Source organism: Silene latifolia, unplaced genomic scaffold (assembly GCF_048544455.1).
Source record: "Silene latifolia isolate original U9 population unplaced genomic scaffold, ASM4854445v1 scaffold_124, whole genome shotgun sequence".
NCBI classification, from domain to species: Eukaryota; Viridiplantae; Streptophyta; class Magnoliopsida; order Caryophyllales; family Caryophyllaceae; genus Silene; species Silene latifolia.
In genome coordinates, this window is record NW_027413129.1 from 924530 (window position 1) to 938236 (window position 13707).

At 39.4% G+C, this 13707-nt stretch overlaps 1 non-coding gene across 1 annotated transcript; it reads left to right on the forward strand.

Moving 5' to 3' along the window:
- Positions 1-12143: 12143 nt before the first annotated feature.
- Positions 12144-12250, forward strand: LOC141637660 (small nucleolar RNA R71). Its single transcript, XR_012541845.1, has one exon. It is a non-coding gene; the product is annotated as a small nucleolar RNA R71 (small nucleolar RNA).
- Positions 12251-13707: the final 1457 nt, after the last annotated feature.

Sequence of the window (13707 nt, forward strand, 5' to 3'; positions counted from 1 at the left end):
CATTAATAACAAGTGTTAAGCTTTTCTTGTTCAACATGACCCAACAACAAGCATAAAAATTCGGTTATCGACTCAAAAGCACAAGTTTCTAAGCTCATCCATGGTGGAAAAGAAAAATTTTATCGTAAAAAACTGATTTTGACCACTCTCATGATATAGAAAATTTATCATTACTATGAAATTGAACAAGGTCATGCCATTAGTTGATAAAACTTAAATAAATACGTGTGTGTGCATATATATATATATATATATATATATATATATATAACCATTTTAAATTGCAAAATGAATAAGATAAATTCAATTACATGGTCGAAATTTGAGAAAACGGATCAAGAAAAGGTGGAATAGCAAAGTGTAATTCAAACAATAAGTCACAATATGAAAATTTTAAATTATTTTAAAAGGAATCAATGCCGAAGTCACGAAGTTCGAGATAGAAATGGAAAGATAAGGTAGAAAAGGCATTTTTTTTACGAATTTCTCAACTAAACAGGCCCACTCGGTCGAGTGCTTAGGGCACTCGGTCGAGTGCAACTCCACTCGGTCTAGTGACAGGTTACTCGATCGAGTGGAAACCTTCCAGAAGTTTTCCAATTCCTTAAAGTTGCCCACTCAGTTGGGTTTGGCCTCACACTCACTGTCTTTGGCACATTACTCTCATAAATCATATCTACTCTACCAATAATCATCACCATTCATGCTTTAATAACGACACTAGCAAGTTCAAGTACGCATATGATATTAATATGTCAAGATTTGGGACTACCGTCCCTCACATCAACAAACACTAATCATATCTACGATATACTACTCACATGAGTCCATTTATCCATCCATCACATGCTATCACATTTCACATGAATGATTCTATCATACTATAACTTATTATGAGTCACAAAACACATGTATTCACACTATTTCTCAGTGATCATATTCAATGCCTAGTCAAACACATTAAATCAATAACACATATGCATTCATATTACGATACACATCACGATTCCCATACTCCTAACTACCCCCGTAGTGTCCAACTGAGAAGGGCACTAGCTTTGGCATGAGGGCGCCTACCTATCCAAAACCGATCTCCTATTGTACTCATGTCGGGTTCATTTTACTTAGACTCTCCTAAATTCATTTTTGGTTCATTGGTTTTAGGTTCCAAAATCGTCGCTCTGATACCACTTTTAAATACCCCAACTATCCGGCCAAGATAATTGTAGCGTTACCATCTCGGTTTCCCAAGGTAGTGTTTCAAAACTCCAATCAAGAACATTTTATTAATGTAATGTTTAATGAATTACATAAACGTAAACAAATGAATAAATAAAATACAACTCGTGACATCAATACTCTTCTAGCCAACTAGACTCGTCTCGTGATATCATCAAGCTCGTCCCGTCTCCCGCGTACTATCCAAACAACCTGAACATAACCTACTCCCAGTATGACCAAAGAATATCATATGGATCGACACAGGCCACCCCAAAATAAATAGGTAACAATGCACAGACACACAAACGTCAGTTTCATTAAATAAATAAAGTGTGACACGACTCGAGTATGAACATGCAACATGACTGTGATATGAATGAACCACCATCAACAACCACCACCACGGTACCGGGACACGCCCAGACATACTGACAACCACACTGGTACCGGGACGTGCCCAAACATACCGATCACCACACTGGTACCGGGACACGCCCAAACATACCGATAACAACAAATAGGTACCGGGACACGCCCAGACGTACCGGGTCCGGAAGCCAACCGGATCCCTTGCCAGACGTCATGTCTCAACCACATGAGTCCCTCCGTAACTCAAGCCATTAATGTGCACATCCCTCTTGGAGGGGGAAGCTCCAAGAGGCGACTTAAGTGTAAGACGGTCTCGCAACCGTCTTACGTCTCCAAAACAAGTAACCAATCAAACCACCAAGTCCTCCGACATACAAGACAACACAAAAAATACGATATCCCACATAACATGCCCAATTACCGACTCACTCAATGCAAATGAATGCTGAAAAACTCATTTATAAATAAATACGACAATGAAACTGAGTAGGATAAACCTACCTCACAACAAATCCGCATAAGCAACCGTCACACAAGCTAGGTCCGTCTCGTAAAACCGTCTCACAAAACCCATTTCCTAAAATACGATAATAATATGAATACGTATAAATATACTCATCTAATCATAAAAACACATGTACAAATACGTATAAATATACTAATCCAATACATATACCAATACGTATAATATACTAATATATTTATACCAATACGTATAAATATACAAATACATTATACAAATACATATATGACAAAATAAATACGAATTAATTAACTAAATAAACACGTCTTAATTATTTACTCAAAAACCCGACAAACCCACCCACCACAACACCACCCCCGCTGCCACCACAGCCATGGTGGCCACGGCCAGTAGCAGCAGCCCCACGGCCACCACCAACCATAGCGAACACCAACACCACCCACAAACACCATAAACACCACCCTCCTCACACTACCCACGCACTACCCGCCACCACCAAGGTCGCCATCACCACAATGGTGTCGCCCTGGCCACGGTGGGTCCAAGGGTTGCCTCCATGCCGGCAGCCACCACACACGACGACGACAAACACGGCAACAACAACAACAAACACACGCGACACACAACCACCCCACCCGTCCGTACACCCCGCTTCTAACCCAGATTCTGGCTACCAAAGCCGCCCTAACCACCAACCAAGACCATCCCTCAACTCCCCTCTCTTCTCTCGAAAACCACTGCCCAAAACCCGAACCCTAATTGACCCGCAACCTGTCCAAAATCCCAGCCTTATCCCGTGTGACATAAACCCCCAAAACCTGTATAAAGTGCTCGGTCAAACCTTTTATGGGCAGTCAACGATGGTTCTATAGTGGTCACTATGGGTCACACGGTGGGTCCAAGTCGCGGGTGAGTTAACGGTATAAAAATAATAACATAAAGGCAAGTATAAGACGGTTGACCTTACGATCTCAAGGCGGAGGGACAAAGGGCGGTCTTTCTCTTCCTTTCTCTCTTTCTCTTTTCTCTCTAATATTTGATGGTGGAATTTTGGTGGATTGCATTAAGATAAGGTAAGGGATAAGGGTGGATAAGGGTAGTATGTATATGTATGGTGGGAGTATATAATACATGTATAATGTATTATTATTATTATTATATTATTATATTATTCCGTCTCAACATAACTCTTATAATTACAATAAAATATTATTATTATATAATTATTAATACGGAGTAGTACACAAGTGTTTTCTTATTAACGTAAGTTAGATAAAACCGAGTATTTAACGATACTTAATTGAGTTACAACTAGAGTTAGTGTTACGAGTGGATTAGTAATTTTGTAATCCGGTGAAAGGTACTAAAATTATTAATCGAGAATAGTGGACGTAAGTTTCGATTTATGAAACTGAACCACTTCAAAACCATGTTTGTCACTCTTTCTTGTTGTTCGTTTTCTTTACGTTTTAACTTCATCTAGTTAAATAGTTAAAGTTTAATCATTAAACTTTAAGTAATTGATTATTAAGTCACGCTCATACGAACATTCGAAAAAGTGGGTTAAAGTTTTAGATACTCAATTCACCCCCCCCCCCCTCCCCTCTTGAGTATTTCGGATCGATACTCTTCAAGTAGGGTGGACTCGACCGAGTAGACGTGACTCGATCAAGTGGGTATTTTGCGTGTTGGGCAGTAGCTACTAGATTCGAGTTACTCGATCGAGTGTCGTGTACTCGACCGAGTACGTTAGTTCCTCTATCGAGTATGTTTTATGTCAATTATGGACAGCTTCTGGAGTTGGGGTACTGGTCGGACTCACGATGGAGGTTTAGTTTTCGGTACTTGTCGTTAGGAGCACCTAGACCAAAACACAATTTATAACTCCACAAACAACTCTACAATTAGTAAAGAAGCAAGTAAAGGTCGGATCCCAAGGGACGGGAATTGAGATGAGATTTTCAATTGCAACTAGCGGTGTCTAAGGGTGTCACAATTTGGGGTTTGAAGTAGAAGATCACTAAACTAAATAGCAATAAGTAAACAAGCAAGATGATTAAAAATGGATGTAAACAATTGATAGAAGGCACTAGGGTGTCATGGGGTCATCGGGGATTCATGGGAATTGATCATACAAATATATTCTCAAATTATAAGCAAGCAATTATTGTTGTGATGAATCGAGTTGGTTTATATCTTACAATCCTAGGAAAGTTTGGGTCCCGGAGCCGAATCGATTAAATTGTACAACACCTACAAGTCGACTTAATCTTCCCTACTCTACTATATGCATGGTCTAATGAGACTCGAGTTGGTTTATATCTTACAAGTCTCATTAAAAAGATAGGTGATGGGTAAAAAATGCAAGGATTCATAGGCTAGCATTTCATCAAACATAACATGTGCATAAGTTGAGATCACAACAAGCAAGCAAATAAACTATGAAAACATATTAATTTAAGCATGAATCATCCCCCATGTTGGTTTCCCCTAATTACCCATTAACCCTAGCTAAGGAAACTACTCACTCATTATCATGTTGAACATGCTAGCAAGATTGTCAATCATACCAACAAAGTAAAACATGATGAATAAATGAAGATAATTAACAATAATTAAAAAGGGATTAAGAGAATTATACCTACTAATGATTCCAACAATAAAGCAAAGAATAATAGAACTACTTGATGATTGATTAGAAGGTTGTCAATCTCCCAATAATAACCCAAATAGTCTTCAATTACCCAAAATGAAAGATGAACTAAAAGAGATTAAGGAAATGAGATTTGTATTAAAACTTGATTAAATGTTGATTAAAAGATTAAAGAGATATTTGATTGATATTAACTACACTAAAGATTGCTAAGAAGAACATGCTAATCTAATTAGACTAATGGGGTATTTATAGTGGGGATTAGTTACATAAATTAGGGTTTACTAAGGGCTTAAATGACGATTAAATCCTTGAGGAATCGCCGGTCTCAAGGGAGACTCCGGTCTCCTTTTCGCCGGTCTTAGAAAAATATGCGCATCCTTCCTTGAAACTTGTAGAAGACGAAATGGCTAACACACAATCCGAGCGTCCAGGGCACGGGACGGGCGGATTGTGGTGGTGGACGGGCGGATTGGGGTGATTCTGGACGAGCGTCCAGCTGGGGAAGACGCTCGGATTGCCTTTGCTGGACGGGCGGCTTGTGGACAATCCGCTCGGATTGTCTTACAGCTACTTTCTTTCTTCTTTTCTTCCTTTTTCTTCATAAAATCCTTGAGGATTTCCTCGGGGATGCAAGGATATTTTCTCATCATTTCCCATCTACTATAGTATGTACAAAGGCCTTCTAGTCTTGTCTTCTCTTTGATGCTTGGTCATTGAATTCAATCAATTTAGCTCTATTTTGCCATGAAAATGCAAGGTTTGCACTCCTTTCCTACCAAGGAAACAAAACCTCAAAGAATATGCAAAACAAAGGACTAAAGACAATAAATGACTCAAATATGCACTAAAAAGCATGGGAACAAGGCTAATTCGGGGACTAAATATGCTCTAATTATGGTCACATCAAATATCCCCAACCCGAACCTTTGCTCGTCCCGAGTAAAGAGGTGACAAAGGCTAGGACCATTATTTAAACTAACCTAATAGCATAGCCGATATGAGACAATTAGCGGGTCTCACTCTGCCCCTTCAACTCACAACAAGGCATCCACGATGTAGGATGCCTTCTTGCAAGGCAAGGTGGGTCTTGCCAAAATGGCGACACATCCAAGCATTAAAGCACATAAAATCAAGTAATGGATGCATCTACAAAAGAATAGCCACTTTCCTCATCTAAGTGGCGGAAATTATCTGCAAGGGAAGCAATTCAAGGGTACACACTCCTTCATAGATGCAATTTCTTCAAACTACTAAGCCGAGAAGGATACCAATAAATCACCTCCAAGTTGTGTCAAGCTAGGGTACCTTTGTCCTCAATCGTTAAATGCTTTTGTCAAGAGTAGGCTCCCTATGATGTTACAAACACTGGAGGATCGCGGAATTCCCCTTCTTGCCTAGACAAGAAGAAGGGTCGTCCCCTCTCTACCATGCACAAAAATGGATACGATGGATAAAGGGATCAATAGAATTTGAGTTTCATTTTGGGAGTTTGCTTTTGTTGTTGTTTTTCCCCCCAATTTCTTGTGGCATATAACATTTGAGAACACTTTCTTGCCATTTCTTTTGATTTTTGGCATTTTAATACTTGACAACTTTCAACTTTTCTTTGCATTTATTTTTGAACATTTTCAAAGTCACCCCATATGTAGTGAGGGTGCCTTATATTTGAAGCATTAGGAGTCTATTTTTTTTGCTCCTCTTTTCATTTGATGCATTTTGCAAACTTTCTTTCACTTTTCATTTCATTGAACTCAAATCGATTTCTTTTTGTGCCCATTCCCTTTGATGACAAAAATGTATGGTAGAACGTGGATGATGGATGCATGCATGGTTTCAAGGGTCACCTTGGAATAAACGGTAACAAAGGAGTTATCACACCACAAGGTACTCTTGACTAGGCCTTAATCCATGGGTCAAAGGATACTAGCATGATACATCCTAGGGTGTTTTACAAGTATTCTAACAAGCAAAGTCTTAAGAAGAAAAAGCATCTACTAGGGCCTATATACACTTGTCAAGCTTCCCAAGTAGACGGTTTCACAAAATTTTTCTAACATGCAAACTACATGCCATGATGCAACTAACATATATACATCCTAATGCAAATGATTCTACCAACTAATATGCCATATAAACTAAATGCAAGTCCTAAATTCACATTTTTTATACCGCATCAATCAAAATAAAGCCACATAGTCATTAACATAAAGAGGAAAAAGGAGATTGGAAAGATCATACCATGCGGTCTTCAATATCCTCATGTCCCTGATGTGGCGTAGTCGATCAATATGAACAAGGATAGAACAAACACAATATATACAACAATATATACAAGTCTACACTACAAAGGAAATGAACTTGTTTTTGGTTTTTCAATTTTTTGATTTTTTTGGATTTTTCAATAAAAGTTAAGTTAGATTCCCATCCCCACACTAATATGGGCATTGTCCTCAATGGCCAAAATGATAGGAAATTATGCAAGTATGATGCATGAATTCTATACTAAATGCAAGCTATACTAATCTACATTACATGATGCATGGGTTTTTATTTATGACGGAGACCGTAATTTAGATTACCTCCCGTTGCGTATGCATGTACTTACCCAAACCGAGATAGACATTATTTCTAATGTCCTAAAATTGGGGTAGTTCATGCACATAAGATGCAATGCATGAAACTAAATTGTCATTTTGGATTTTTCAAATGGGAACAATAAATAAGAACACCTCAATGGGGCCAAGGTGTTAGTCCTCTATGTTGCTAGGACTCTCCAAACTATGATCAAGATAAAAATAAATAAAACAAAGAAAGAAGTAGACAAACCTCAAGAGGGTAGGAGCCTCCAAAGCTTGCTAGTCCTCTACCATATCATCATTGTCATCATTTTCCTCCATAGAAGTGGACTCATCTCCACTCCCCTCTTCACTTCCTTGCTCACTTCCTTCATCATCTTCATTAGCCTCTTCTTCTTCATCATCTACCTCTTCATCAACACCCTCATCATCATCAACCTTATCAACGACATTCCCATCTTCACCCGGTCTTTCACCCCTAGATGTACATGGAAAGAAGACTTCCCTATCCGCCCAACTAGGCAAAGGACATGAAGGGTCAAGTAGTCTTTTGTTGACGGATGATGTACTCGGCGCCTTTTGAGAGTGGAAGTAGGTAGTTTGTTCTATGAGAACTCAAGCGGCATATCTTGGAAGGCAAAGTGAAAGATCTAGCATCATTGGTGAGCCACCCATAGTTGGTGTCAAGAGAATTATGATTGACCCACTTGTACTTGTTAATCATGGCATCCATGTCAAAGAGATGACCCCCTTTGATAGCCACATAGGTGTTATCCTTGTTGAAATTTGGATCGAAGTACTTGGCCAAGAGAGTAACTAGACCTCCATTTACGATAAAAGCGGTGCCTTCCTTACCACAATCAATATTGAGCCATATTGCCACCAAAAGCCTTAGAGCATTGTAAGGCTTAGTGAATTCCCTTCCAACATTTAAGGCCGACTTAAGTAGAACAAAATCGAGCTTTGTAAAGTGATTAGTGTCTTTTCTTGCAATTATAGTATTCCCGATGACCTTGTGCCATACTCTAATGCCCAGATGGTGGACTAATAGAGCGCGACAAGCATGAAAGTTCTCAAATTTCTTCCAGGAAATCGCCTCCCAAAGAGGAGCGGGGTCATATTTTTCGGGCATCTTATGATAATATGGTGTATCACTAAGACCTAATGCTTTACTCAAAACATCAAAGGTGATGCACCTATTCACATTGGCAAGGCGAAACTCGATGTATGTTCTACTCTCTACCTTAGTCACTTTCAATGAACTTAAGAATTCTAAGGTAAGGGAGGGGTATGTCAATTCTCTTATAGTGAACAATTTTCCCAACCCCATGGCTTTAAAGAAGGCTTTTGTTTGTTCAAGGACACCCAATTTGTTCAAGGCATCTTCACATATGAATTTGGTGGGTAGAATGGATTTCTTAGCATACTTGGCAAATGTATCCCTATGGGAGTTAGAAATGAAAATTACCTCCGGATAGTTTGATAATTGAGCAATTTCCGGAGTTGTTGATGTTGTTGCTTCCAAGGGAGGATTTTGTTGTTGTTGAACTTCCAAGTTTGCACTAGCAACCACCATAGCCATTGAAGCTTTCTTTGCTTGAAGGCATTGTTGCCTTTTTGAGAGTGCCTTTGCCTTGAGTGCCTTTGTTGATCCTTTTGTTCTTGCCATTGATGATTATACCAAGAAAAGATTGAAAATCTTCAATTTCCAATTATACCCAAACCGATTTTAAGATGAAAGGATTTGCCTTTGTATTTCAAAAATCGACTCAAAGGTTGAAGATTTTGGTGCTTGGATTGATTATTATTGTAAAAGGAGTGATTAATTGTTGTTGTAAGGAAGTTTAAATTTGATTTTATTGAATTTAGTTGAGGAAATCTTGTTGTTGGTGATGGAGAGGATGGGGGTTTTGGGGTTTTGGGGTTTATGGGTAGTGTTTGAATGTATGAATGAATGAATGAATGTGGGAAGGGGAATTTAAAAACACCCGAAATTTCAAAACTGCAGGGGGAAGACGAGCGGATTCCCTTCGGGATGCTCGGATTCTGCTCAATCTGGGTTCAGGAAATCTCGCCTAAAGACGGGCGTCTTTCAGTGAAGACGAGCGGATTCTTCATTTCCAGGACGAGCGGATTCTCTTAAAGACGAGCGGATTCTGTTACAGGAACTTTTCTTATTCTGCACTGGCAAAAAGACGAGCGTCTTCTTGCAAAGACGAGCGGATTCTTTCAGACGAGCGTCTTCTCTGCTGGGACGCTCGGATTCTCTAACAGACCCAAATTTTCAATTTTGCAGCTTATTTGGACGGACGGATTCAGCCATAGACGCTCGGATTCCCATAAGACGAGCGGATTCCCCATCACGACGCTCGGATTCCTCCTGGTCTACCCGGATTCAGTTCCATCCGTGCACTTGCATATCCCGTGTCATTTTCATTCTTCAAATCCCGTGTTCTTCATTGTAGGGGCACTACAAAGGCATGAATAGCCTAGGCAATTGCTATCCCCACACTAAGCTAAAGCACTACACATCAATAAAATCATTAGTCTCTCCCTCACTTCTCTCAAAAATGATAAATATCTTGATTAAAGCATAAAATCCAAAAAAAAAATGACAAAAAGTGCAATGTAAGAATTGAAATGCAAGTTAGGAGTTAGAAATATTTACAAATGGTGGTTTGGAGAGGACTCCACCAAACTCTCATCCTTAGTGAGATGTCATGGGGGCATGTCCAAGGTGTTGTTGATGTTACTCAACACCTTGAAGAAGTAGTCAAAAGCTTGTTCATTATCATGATAAAGATCCTCAATAGATCTTTGCACTTGTTGTCCTTCATGTTGGTCTTGATCGATAGCATTACCAATGTAGGGATTGAAAATCCCTTCAAACTCATCGTCCCAAAGACTACAAACTTCATCTACTTGGTCACTAAAGATCTCTTGAGTTGATAGAGACAACTCTCCCACTTTCTTGTCTTGGCCAATGAGGCCATCTTCTTCATTGCTTAACTCGGGTGAGCTTTTCAAGCTCTCTTTGTTACAATTTCCTTGCTCTTTGAATGGAGCATCATCGACTTTCTTTTTCCATTGGAATTCCGACTTCTTCCTATCATCCTTCCGGCTATAATGATCAACCATAAAACATGGTTCATGCAAACGAGGAGCTCTCATGGTCTTGTCAAGATTGAAAGTTATGCTCTCATCTCCCACTTCTAGAGTGAGCTCTCCAAGCTTCACATCTATCATCACACCCGCGGTGTGCAAGAAAGGTCTACCTAGAATGATTGGAATATTGGAGTCTTCTTCCATGTCAACAATGACAAAGTCCACCGGGATGAAAAATTTCCCAACTCTAACGGGAATATCTTCCCATATCCCTAATGGTGTCTTCGTCGATCTATCGGCCAATTGGAGTGTGATATTGGTGAATTTAAGCTCTCCCATCCCTAACCTTTTACTCACCGAGTACGGCATAACACTCACACTAGCCCCTAGATCACATAAGTCTTTGTTGATCGTGGTGTCGCCAATGGTACACGGTATTGAGAAGCTTCCCGGATCTTTAAGTTTTGGAGGTGAACTCCCTTGAATTATTGCACTACTCACCTTAGTGAAGGCGATAGTCTCAAGCTTCCGGATCGGATTCTTCTTCGTAAGGATGTCTTTCATGTATTTTGCATAGGCCGGCACGTAATTGATTAATTCCGTGAAAGGAATTGAGACTTCCAAATTCTTCACAATTTCCATAAATTTTCCAAGTTGGTCATCAAATTTGGGCTTGGCTTGACGACTTGGAAAAGGAAGTCTAATCACAATGGGCTCTTTGGCCTTGTCTTCATTTTTCTTTGAAATTTCTTCTTTTGATGGTTCTCCATCCTTGGAGTTTTGCACAACTTCTTCCTTGTCACTAGCTTCCACAACTTCATCCTCAACTTGCTTCTTCGGTGCTTCATATCTCGTACCACTTCTCAAGTGAATGGCACTAACCGTTTCATGTCTCGGGGGATTACTTTGAGGTGGTAATTGCCCCTTTTGTCTTTGTGAGCTTGAGGATGCTAGTTGAGTCAATTGGATTTCCAACATTTTGGTGTGGGCTAGGATGTTGTTGATGGTGATTTCCTTTGCTTGACTATTCTTTTGCATTTGAGTGAAAAACTCTTGTTGATTCTTTTGCATTTGGAGGACTGCTTTTTGAACATCAAAACCTTGGTCATTTTGTTGATTGTATGGAGTTTGATTTTGGTAACCTTGGTTTTGCTTGTAAAAGGGTCTTTGATTTTGGTTTCTCATGGGAGGTGAGGTGTATGTTGGTTGAGGGTTTTGAACATTTTGGCTTTTGTATAAGAGATTTGGGTGGAATTTGGTGTTTTCATTGTAATAATTGGAGTAAGGGGTACCACTCTTGTATGCTTGAAAAGCATTCACTTGTTCATTTGTTCCCTTACATTCACTTTGGTCATGTCCCAAAGTTCCACAATTCTCACATATCCCACTTGGGATTGATGAAGATGCCGCCATGGCATTAACATGATGTTTTGGTGATTTTGAGGCTTCTTCAAGTCTAGCCATAGCTTTTTCGAACTTCAAATTGATGGTATCAATGTGAGCACTAAATTGAGCACCCAATTGAGTAATAGAGTCCACTTCATGCTTTCCTCCTCTAGTAGCCTTGCGAGGTCTACTATATTGTGAGTTATGGACCGCCATTTCCTCAATCTTGTTCCAAGTTTGATTGTCGTCAACTTCGGTGAACATTCCATTTGATCCCATGTTGAGAATGTTTCTTGAGTCTTCATAAAGACCGTTCCAAAATTGTTGTACCAAGAACCACTCGCTAAGTCCATGATGAGGACATGAGCGACAAATTCCCTTGAATCGCTCCCAAGCTTCATACAAAGATTCTTCATCCCTTTACTTAAAGCCCGTAATTTGAGCTCTTAGCATGTTAGTCTTTTCCGGTGGGTAGAACTTTTTGTAGAAGGCTAGAACCAACTTCTTCCAAAAATCAATTCCGAGAGTAGCCTTATCAAGGCCTTTCAACTATTATTTCGCGGTGCCAATTAGAGAAAAAGGAAATAAGACCCATTGAATTTGGTCTTGAGTTACACCGGTTTGAAAAATCGCATCACAATAGTCACAAAAAGTCTCCATATGAGAGCGAGGGTCTTCACTAGGCATCCCCCCAAATTTGCTTCTTTCGACAAATTGGATAAATGCGGATTTGGCAATAAAATTTCCGGTTAAGTGTTGTGGTGTGGGAGTACCATTAGGTAGGTTCTCCTCGGTGGGTACGGAATGTGATGAAAATTAAGGCATTGTGGGTTGATTTTGTGTTGGATTTTGTGTTGGGTTCTCCTCACCTTCTCTTGCAAAAGGGTTGATGAACTCAATAGTGTTTGGTTGAATTTCTACAACCTCACCAATACCTCTCAAAGTTCTCCTAGCAAGTCTTCTATTGTTTGTCAAAGTCCTTTCAATTTCATGATCAAAGGGTAACAAGTTACCTTGTGATCGTCTAGACATGCAAAATATCAAACAACTCAAAAATAATTAGAACAAACCTTGAGGAGTTTTACTTCCCCAAGGCAAAGAAAGACACAACTAATAACAATATAAGAAAATCTAAATCAAGTTAACACCGTCCCCGGCAACGGCGCCATTTTTGGTCGGACTCACGATGGAGGTTTAGTTTTCGGTACTTGTCGTTAGGAGCACCTAGACCAAAACACAATTTATAACTCCACAAACAACTCTACAATTAGTAAAGAGGCAAGTAAAGGTCGGATCCCAAGGGACGGGAATTGAGATGAGATTTTCAATTGCAACTAGCGGTGTCTAAGGGTGTCACAATTTGGGGTTTGAAGTAGAAGATCACTAAACTAAATAGTAATAAAAGTAAACAAGCAAGATGATTAAAAAGGGATGTAAACAATTGATAAAAGGACTAGGGTGTCATGGGGTCATAGGGGATTCATGGGAATTGATCATACAAACATATTCTCAAATTATAAGCAAGCAATTATTGTTGTGATGAATCGAGTTGGTTTATATCTTACAATCCTAGGAAAGTTTGGGTCCCGGAGCCGAATCGATTAGATTGTACAACACCTACAAGTCGACTTAATCTTCCCTACTCAACTATATGCATGGTCTAATGAGACTGGAGTTGGTTTATGTCTTACAAGTCTCATTGAAAAGATAGGTGATGGGTAAAAAATGTAAGGATTCATAGGCTCGCATTTCATCAAACATAACATGTGCATAAGTTGAGATCACAACAAGCAAGCAAATAAACTATGAAAATATATTAATTTAAGCATGAATCATCCCCCATGTTGGTTTCCCCTAATTACCCATTAACCCTAGCTAAGGAAACTACTCACTCATTATCATGTTGAACA